The 8,345-nt window shown below is 46.4% G+C and overlaps 1 long non-coding RNA gene across 1 annotated transcript; it reads left to right on the plus strand.

Annotated features, from left to right (window-relative positions):
• LOC104862454 lies at positions 1 to 6,105 on the plus strand. The gene is made up of 3 exons (XR_780343.2): positions 1 to 71; positions 1,178 to 1,331; positions 5,614 to 6,105. It is a non-coding gene; the product is annotated as an uncharacterized LOC104862454 (long non-coding RNA).
• The last annotated feature ends 2,240 nt before the right edge of the window (positions 6,106 to 8,345 follow it).

The following is an 8,345-nucleotide window of genomic DNA, read 5'->3' on the forward strand; positions in this document are numbered from 1 at the left end:
GACAGGGCCGTCCCCGCACGCGCCCGTGGACGCGGCCTCTGCTCCCCAGCCCCGCCTCGCCCTGAGTCTCGGTAAATAATGTGAGAGATCACCCTTCTGAAGCACCCTTCCACAGTGAAGGTCTTCCACGCGGCCCCAGCTGCAGGAGGGGAAGGGAGGGCGAGGATGAAAACATTTTTCATAGCGGCAAGTGCCTGTAGTCCAGTTTCTGGGGAGGCTGAGGCAGGAGGACGGCTTGACCCAGGAGCCCCAGGCCAGCCTGGGCAACGTCACAAGGCATGGGGCGAGCTGTTCTTTGACCAAAGCCCCAAGTCCCAAGTAACTGCTGTTAATTTATGTAACTTCAGGTCAGCACAAGTGATCTGAAAATTAAACAATAATCATGACCCTGCCTCAAGATAAAAAAGTAGGGATATAGCTCAGCTATTAATCACTTGAGTACAAAATCCAAGAAAATCAACCTAAAACTTCTATTAGAGGGCCGGGGATTTAGCTCAGTGGTTCGTTCCACTGCCTGCTTCACAAGCCCAAGGCCCCGAGTTAGATCCTCAGAACCAAAAAAAAAAAAAACAACCCACTTCTGTTAGAACAGAAATTAACAAAGTTGGCCGGGGATTTAGTTCAGTGGTTCCGCCGCTTGCCTTGCAAGCACAAGGACCCGAGTTCTAATGCCTGTTACCAAACAAACAAACAAGCGAAATTAACAAAGTTGAGTGATGTAGTCATGTAAGATTTTCAATACAAAAAAAAAAGTCCTCGTATTTTTTTGTTTGTTTTGTTTTGTGTGGTACTGGGGGTTGAACCCAGGGCCTTCACAGTGTAAGCCCACCTCGGAATGCTGAAGAAGGATAATGCAAGTTCAAACTTACCCCAGGCTGGAGAGCATCGTAAAGGAACACGACATGAGCACAGCCACATTGACTTGTGATTCACCCGAGCAGTGTGGACGTGCCGTGGCCCATAGCAACGGCCTAGTTCAACTGGTGGTCTGATCTGTTGCCTAGCAAATGTAACGGTTTACTGGTGGTCTGATCTGTTTAAGGGTTTCCTTCCGGAATGTGTGGGTGGTACGCTCTTGCAGCCGCCCAGCTGGAGAGTATAAAAGGAGAGGTTCGGTAATAAAGCAAGGACCATGAGAAGAAAAGTGCCTCCCGTCTCTCTGTCCTCGTCCTTTCAGGTTTAGGACCTGCTGGCAGGATCCTGACGTCGTGGCTCGCGACAAGTGCCGCCCGAACAGGGACCTGAAAGTTGATGAGGATACGTAATCCCGGACCCAGGTTGAAGGCAGCGACGGTGCTCCGGAGGACTGACCGCTGCGCCTGATCCTCGCAGTAAGTCTACCGCTCACTTTGCGAAAGAAAAAGTGAAAGAAGGTAGAGGGTGTCAAGTCCGTGGGAAGATTTTATAAGTTAGAAAGATTTTATAAGTTAGAAATTGTTAATTATGGGACAATCAGAATCCAGAAATTATCTAGCGAATTCAAGTCAGAGCCTATTGAAGGCACAAGGAGTAACAGTTGAGAGGGCACACTTAGAGGCCTTTGTTAAAATTCTGGACACAGTTTGTCCATGGCTGTGTGATGAGGCAGAAATAAACGCTGAAGTATGGGAGAGAGTTGGAAAACAGTTGAATGAAGCCCTTGTGGCTGAGCCCGATCGTTTTCCAGAAGGGGCTCCTTTTTATTGGGCTTTGTTAAACGCAGCTCTCAGGACCCCGACCAAAAAGGAAATCTTGGAAGCCTTAGACGAGGTGCACGAAGGGTTAGAACAAATTAGAGAGGAGCGCTCTCAGACTTCAGAGCCCCCTGAATCGGGTCCAGAAAAAGACGCTAGAGAATATCCTCCTTCACCTGAGCGCCCCGAGCCTCCAGATTCCGGAGGACCTCCCGCAGCGCTATATCCTAGTCTTGAGATCTTTCAAAAAACACTTGAGTGTCCACCGCCTTCTGCGCCGCCCCCCACTCAGAGGGAGGCAAACCTGGCTCAGTTACGTACTATTAATCAGGAGCTCAGTGAGGAACTTCAGCTGAGGCGGCAGATTTCATGCCTCTCGAGCAGACTTGCGTCTCTTCGTGCCTCAGAGGCCAGGCCTACCAATGAGCCCAATGGTAAAGACCCCATAACATCTGAAGGGTCTCAAGGCATAGCATCTCCTTTACAAGAGGCTCTCAAATGCGCCGCAGCACAAGGGGAGGAAGTCTTTAGACTATTCCCCGTCGTTCAAGTAGAGGGACCCCAAGGGCCGATTAGAGAACATCGCCCTCTTGAGTTTAAATTGGTGAAAGAATTAAAAACTGCTGTAAATCAGTATGGCACTGCAGCTCCTTTCACTTGTGCTATCCTGGACTCCATTAGTGGATCCTGGCTAACACCAAGTGACTGGATTGCGGTCTGCCGCGCAGTTCTTTCAGGGGGAGATTTCCTCCTGTGGAAATCCTATTACTCTGAGCAATGCAAGGCGGCTGCCATCCGCAATGCTAATGCCGGAGCTGCCTTGGCAAATTATGACATGCTTATGGGAGAAGGATTGTTCGAAAGCATGCAAGCCCAGGTTAATTATACACCACCAGTTTATGAACAGATCGCTAATTGTGCGCGCCGAGCATGGAAACAGCTTCCATCGGCGGACGATCTTAGCACTAGTCTCAGTAATATCAGGCAGGGGCCAGATGAACCTTATTCTGAATTTGTTCATAGGTTGCTAGATGGAGCAGGGAAGATATTTCCTGATGCACAGACGGGGCTACCCTTTGTTACACAGCTTGCTTATGAGAATGCCAATAAATGGTGTAAGCCTGTCCTCAGACCCTGGAAAAATAAAACTGACTTAGATGGTTATATTCGGCTTTGTGCGGATGTGGGAGGACAAGTGACTGTGGCCTGGGCTCAGGCTGCAGCACAGCGCGCTGCACGAGAAGGAGGCACATTCCAAACATTTTATCAGTCCTTACATAGGACTCAGAATGCAAGAGGAGGCCCTAAACGGCCTGCTCCTCCTGGTCGCGCACCGCCTGTCTGCTATGCTTGTCACCAAACAGGTCACATGCAAAGGGAGTGCCCCTCCAGGAGCCAAATTTCCAGACCTGTGCTTTGCTCCCGTTGTCAAAAGGGTCTCCATTCACCTAAAGAGTGCCGTTCGCTTTTTGCAAAAGATGGCACCTTTCTAGGTCCAAATACATCCTTTCCCAACCAGCCAAAAAACGGGAACCAAGGGCCCACCAGTATGGGTGGACCAATGGCCCTTAACTCAGGAAAAACTAAAAGCCGCCCAATGTTTAGTGCAGGAACAATTGGACGCGGGACATATAGAAGAATCATTCTCGGCCTGGAATACTCCTATTTATGTTATTAGGAAGAAATCAGGAAAATGGCGCCTCCTACAGGATCTGAGAGAGGTTAACAAAAGAATGGTCATCATGGGATCATTACAACCAGGCCTCCCTTGCCCGGCGGCCATCCCTGCTGATTATTCTTTAATAGTCATAGATCTTAAAGATTGTTTCTTTTCTATTCCTCTCTATCCTGAGGACCGAAAATATTTTGCATTTAGTGTTCCTAGCATAAATTTTTCTGAACCCTTTACCCAATATCAATGGAAAGTGCTTCCCCAGGGTATGGCCAATAGCCCCACCTTGTGTCAACATTTTGTACAGCAAGCCATAAAACAAGCCAATTTAGCTACCTCTGTTTTGTGTTATCATTATATGGATGATATTTTATTAGCTGGTTCCAATTCGGATTTTATAATACAAGCCTTTGCTCAGTTGTCTGATAGTTTAAAAAGATGGGGACTTATCATAGCCCCTGAAAAGGTACAAAAAGTAAGGCCTATACAATATTTGGGCTTTCAATTAGATACAGACAAAATCATTTCCAAAAAATTAAAAATACATGTGACTCTCCACGATCTTCAGACTCTTTTGGGAGATATTAATTGGTTGCGTCCTTGGTTAAAGATTTCTACTCATCAGTTGTCTCCCTTATTCCAACTGTTAGAGGGGGATGTGAGCCCTCTTTCCCCCAGGACTCTAACTGAGGAAGCCCGTTTTGCTCTCTAAATAGTGGAACAAGCCATAGAGGAACAATTCATATCTTATTATGAACCAGGACTCCCGCTTCTCCTAATTATTTGTGAATCCCCTGATTGGCCTACGGGAGTATTAATGCAAAAAAGACCTCTTTATTGGATTCATCTACCTCATGCTCACCTAAAAGTCATCAAACCTTACCATGAGATGGTGGCTCAATTATGTCAGATTGGAAGGAAGGCCGCTGTCACCATCTTTGGTAAAGAGCCCGACAGGATTGTGATTCCCTATGATAAAAACCAAAGATTGTACTTGGACCAGAGTAGCACCTTCTGGTTCCTTAGCTTCCTAGATTTTTCAGGTGACATTGATAACCATCCTCCATCAGACTAACTCATACAGTTTGCAACTAGGCATAGGTTCATTTTCCCCCAATGGACTTCCCCTAAGATAATTAAAGGAGCCCTTACAGTCTTCACAGATGGCTCCCGTAAAGGGACAGCTGCAATAGTTTCACCTCATGAGGCCTGGGCAGTTAAGGTGCCTTATGCTTCTGCACAAATGGTTGAATTGAGCGCAGTCCTTCTAGCATTAACCCACTATTCTCAACCCATAAATATTTATACAGATAGCATCTATGTATCCCAAGGTGTGCCTAAGTTAGAGACAGCAGGAAAAATTTTAGCAAAAGGAGATCTTTTAACATTGTTTGAGGGCCTACAAAATTGCATTCGTGGGCGTTCCACCCCCTTTTCGATTCATCATCTATGGGCACATTTGGGGCTTCCTGGACCCCTTGCTGAAGGAAATGCAAGGGCAGACGCACTCACAAGTGTGTTCCCTGTTAACCTTATCAGTCCGCCCCTAAAAGCAGCGGCCCAGTTTCATAGCCTACATCATGTATGTTTCAAATCACCGGAGAACAAGCCTGAGCCATAGTTAAAGAATGCCGAAATTGCGTAGTACATTTACCTGTCCCTTCCTTGGGGGTCAATCCTCGTGGCCTTCGAGCCAGTGCCCTATGGCAGATGGACGTAACGCACTGCCCCATTTTTGGCCGTTCCAAGTTTCTCCATGTAACAATGGATACCTTTTCGGGAATGATTTGTGCCACTCCCAGAACAGGAGAAGCCCTCAAAGGTGTTATTGCACATTTGCTTCATGCCTTTGCCTATATGGGCAAGCCTCCTGCCATTAAGACGGATAATGGACCAGCGTATTCTAGCACTGGCTTCCGCGCTTTCCTCTCCACATTGCAGATTTCGCATTCCACTGGAATTCCCTATAATCCTCAGGGACAAGCTTTGGTTGAACGTTCCCACCGTACCTTAAAAATCACCTTAGAAAAGTTAGGGGGGAATCCCCTCTCTGGCAGCTATTCACCCATGCATAGATTATATCATGCCTTATTTGTTATAAATTTCCTTCTTTTGGATGATGCGGGTAACACTCGAGCAACCCGCCACTGGGGATCATATCAATCTCGAAAAGCACTAGTGCTTTGGAAAGATGTCCTTACAGGACAGTGGAGAGGGCCTGACCCCCTACTCCATTGGGGGAGAGGTTTTGCTTGTGTCTTTCCGCAGGACGCTGATCAACCACGGTGGATCCCGGAGCATTTTATCAAACAGATTAACGCAAGCCATGAAAAGGACCAAAGACAACCCTCCGGTGTTATTTCGTGGGATGTTGTTACAGACTCTGTTAATCCCTTGAAGATAAAGATTGTGAAGGCTCCCCCTAAGAGCTAATTCTTCCTGCCTTTCCATGGGCTATTGCTCAGCTTTAGTTACCCAATCTCCTCTTGACTTGTTTTTTCTCATATTGGTTATTGTTTTAGAGATTTGTAGGGGTATAGGGCTTTTTAGTGATTTTTAGTGATGCTTTTTAGCATCAGAAAGATAATTATTCCCTATCTAATTGTATTTTTGGGGTGATAGTATTTTATCTGTCATATGGGGGACTACCTGTATTGACTTGTTTTCCTATATTTTTTAGTTAGATAAATTGACCAAATGGAAAATATCAATAGAGGCTCGTGTTGTGTACACTCTTTCAGAATTCTCTACATAATGGATTATAGTCAAGAAGAGTACTCATTCCTTTAACCCTAATTCTACAAGAGATCGCTGTTAATTTTGACCTGCAAAAATTTTGACTAGTCATAACTAAAAGATTTTATAGTTCAGTTGGCCAAAACCATCTGAGGGCACTCGTTAAAATTGTCTTATATGTTTGTCTGTCTTAAGTGTTCAAAGATGTTTGTATGTTTTTGATCAGAATGACGTCAAATGCAAGTGGATTGTTGATTTCTACAACCTGGCTTCATAGGATCAAATAAAAAACTTAAAAGATAATTAAATATAACCTTTAAGTTTGGATACGCTCCTGTTGGTGAATAAAGAAGCAGCTGCTCAGAAAATTTATTCTGATCTTTATTCACTAATGGGAGCCACCAAAATAATTTTCATAGCCTTATAAAAATATATATCTTGTTGAATATAGGTATATAGATATATAGATATATCTTGTTGTAGGGAATGTTTTGTTGGTTATCAAAGGTCTGAATTGTAGAAATGTTATTGTAGCATGTTTCTGATGGTTATCTTCAAAATGTACTATTTTCTGTTTAAAAAAAAAAAAAGAAAGGGGGGAGGATCCTGTTAATACAAAGCTACATTACAGGATATAAGAATTCATATTATTGCTACTTTTCTGGTATACAAATATATTCATATTGTTTGACCATGCAGGTTTTCCAGCATATTGTTTATGATAATAACCTTTTGGTCCAGGTATTCTCCTCTCTTCTGCTCCACCTACTTATGGTTACAGGTACATTTAGAGACCCACCACTATCCCCGAACAGCTTGAATCTGGGTTTCCACTGAGGAGACGGGATTGGGACCCCAACACTGGAGCAGCAGAGAGAACTCCAGGATGTGTCTTGGTGCACAAGCGGAGACTTTATTGTCCAGAACAAGGATTTAATGGGACTGGTGATTTAATAAGACATCTCAAGGGTTTTTGGACTGGTCACTCGAATATTCCATGGACTTAGGCTTGTCTGTGGGACTTTGGTGAGCAGATTCACGTTTTCCTCAGGCCAACATTTCGGTACTGCCGCTGAACAGTATTTTTCTGTGGTGTTTGCTCCTGTATTGGCGATCATTGTAGTTTTGATGGTTCTTTGTATTTGTGGTTGTTGTATGTGTCGCAGGATGACAGGAATGTGTCAATCTTTTGTGTTTCGTCATGGACGACTTGCTATGGCTGTACAGGCTTCAGTAGAGGATGATGCATCCCGGGTGGCCATCTATTTGGCGCAAGCCCATTGCGCATAATTCCCTCTCCGTGGAGTATCCAGAGACAGGTAAGGTCAGGGCCTCCTTTCTACCAACCTAAGACAGGCAAGAGGGACATAAGCCCTCTTTGCTGATGACGGGTAAGGAGAAAGGACATCCCTGCCACCTAAGACAGGAGCTCCTTGGCGTATGTCTGGCGCCCTCTGCAGGGGCTCACTGACATAAGAAAAACGGGGGAATTATGGAGAGCATCGTAAAGGAACTCGACATGAGCTCAGCCATATTGACCTGTGATTCACCTGAGCAATGTGGACGTGCCGTCACCCATAGCAACGGCCTAGTTCAACTGGTGGTCTGATCTGTTGCCTAGCAAATGTAACGGTTTACTGGTGGTCTGATCTGTTTAAGGGTTTCCTTCCGGAATGTGTGGGTGGTACTCTCTTGGAGCCGCCCAGCTGGAGAGTATAAAAGGAGAGGTTCGGTAGTAAAGCAAGGACCATGAGAAGAAAAGTGCCTCCCGTCTCTCTGTCCTCGTCCTTTCAGGTTTAGGACCTGCTAGCAGGATCCTGACGTCGCGGCTCGCAACACCAGGCAACTTAGCAAGACCTCATCTCAAAATCAAAACAAAAACGGGGGGGGGGGCCTGTGGATAGAGCCCCTGGGTTCTATCCCCAGTACCGAGAGGAAAACGCCTGGCCCCCACCCTTCGTGCCTGTCCCTGGATACAAACTCAGTATCTGAGCCTGAGTAGGTCTGAGGACGTGCTCACGTTACCACGGTTACCACGCAGCAGGCGGAAGCGGGCAGGTAAGAGCCGCCACCCTCCGCTTCCTGCGCCAGCGGGGCTAACGCGTTCTAGGGGTTTGGAGTCTGCAGCGCTCACAGTGCAGTGAGCAGCCCAGGTGTGCTGGGGCCTGGATGCAGCTGCACCAGAAGTGAAGCCCTCCGCCCGGGCGCCCATAGCCTGCCCTGCCCTGCCCTCCGCCCGGTCGCCCCTGGGCTCAGGGCGGCGC

Source organism: Fukomys damarensis, unplaced genomic scaffold, assembly GCF_012274545.1.
Source record: "Fukomys damarensis isolate Sample0158 unplaced genomic scaffold, DMR_v1.0_HiC HiC_scaffold_12, whole genome shotgun sequence".
Lineage (NCBI taxonomy): Eukaryota > Metazoa > Chordata > Mammalia > Rodentia > Bathyergidae > Fukomys > Fukomys damarensis.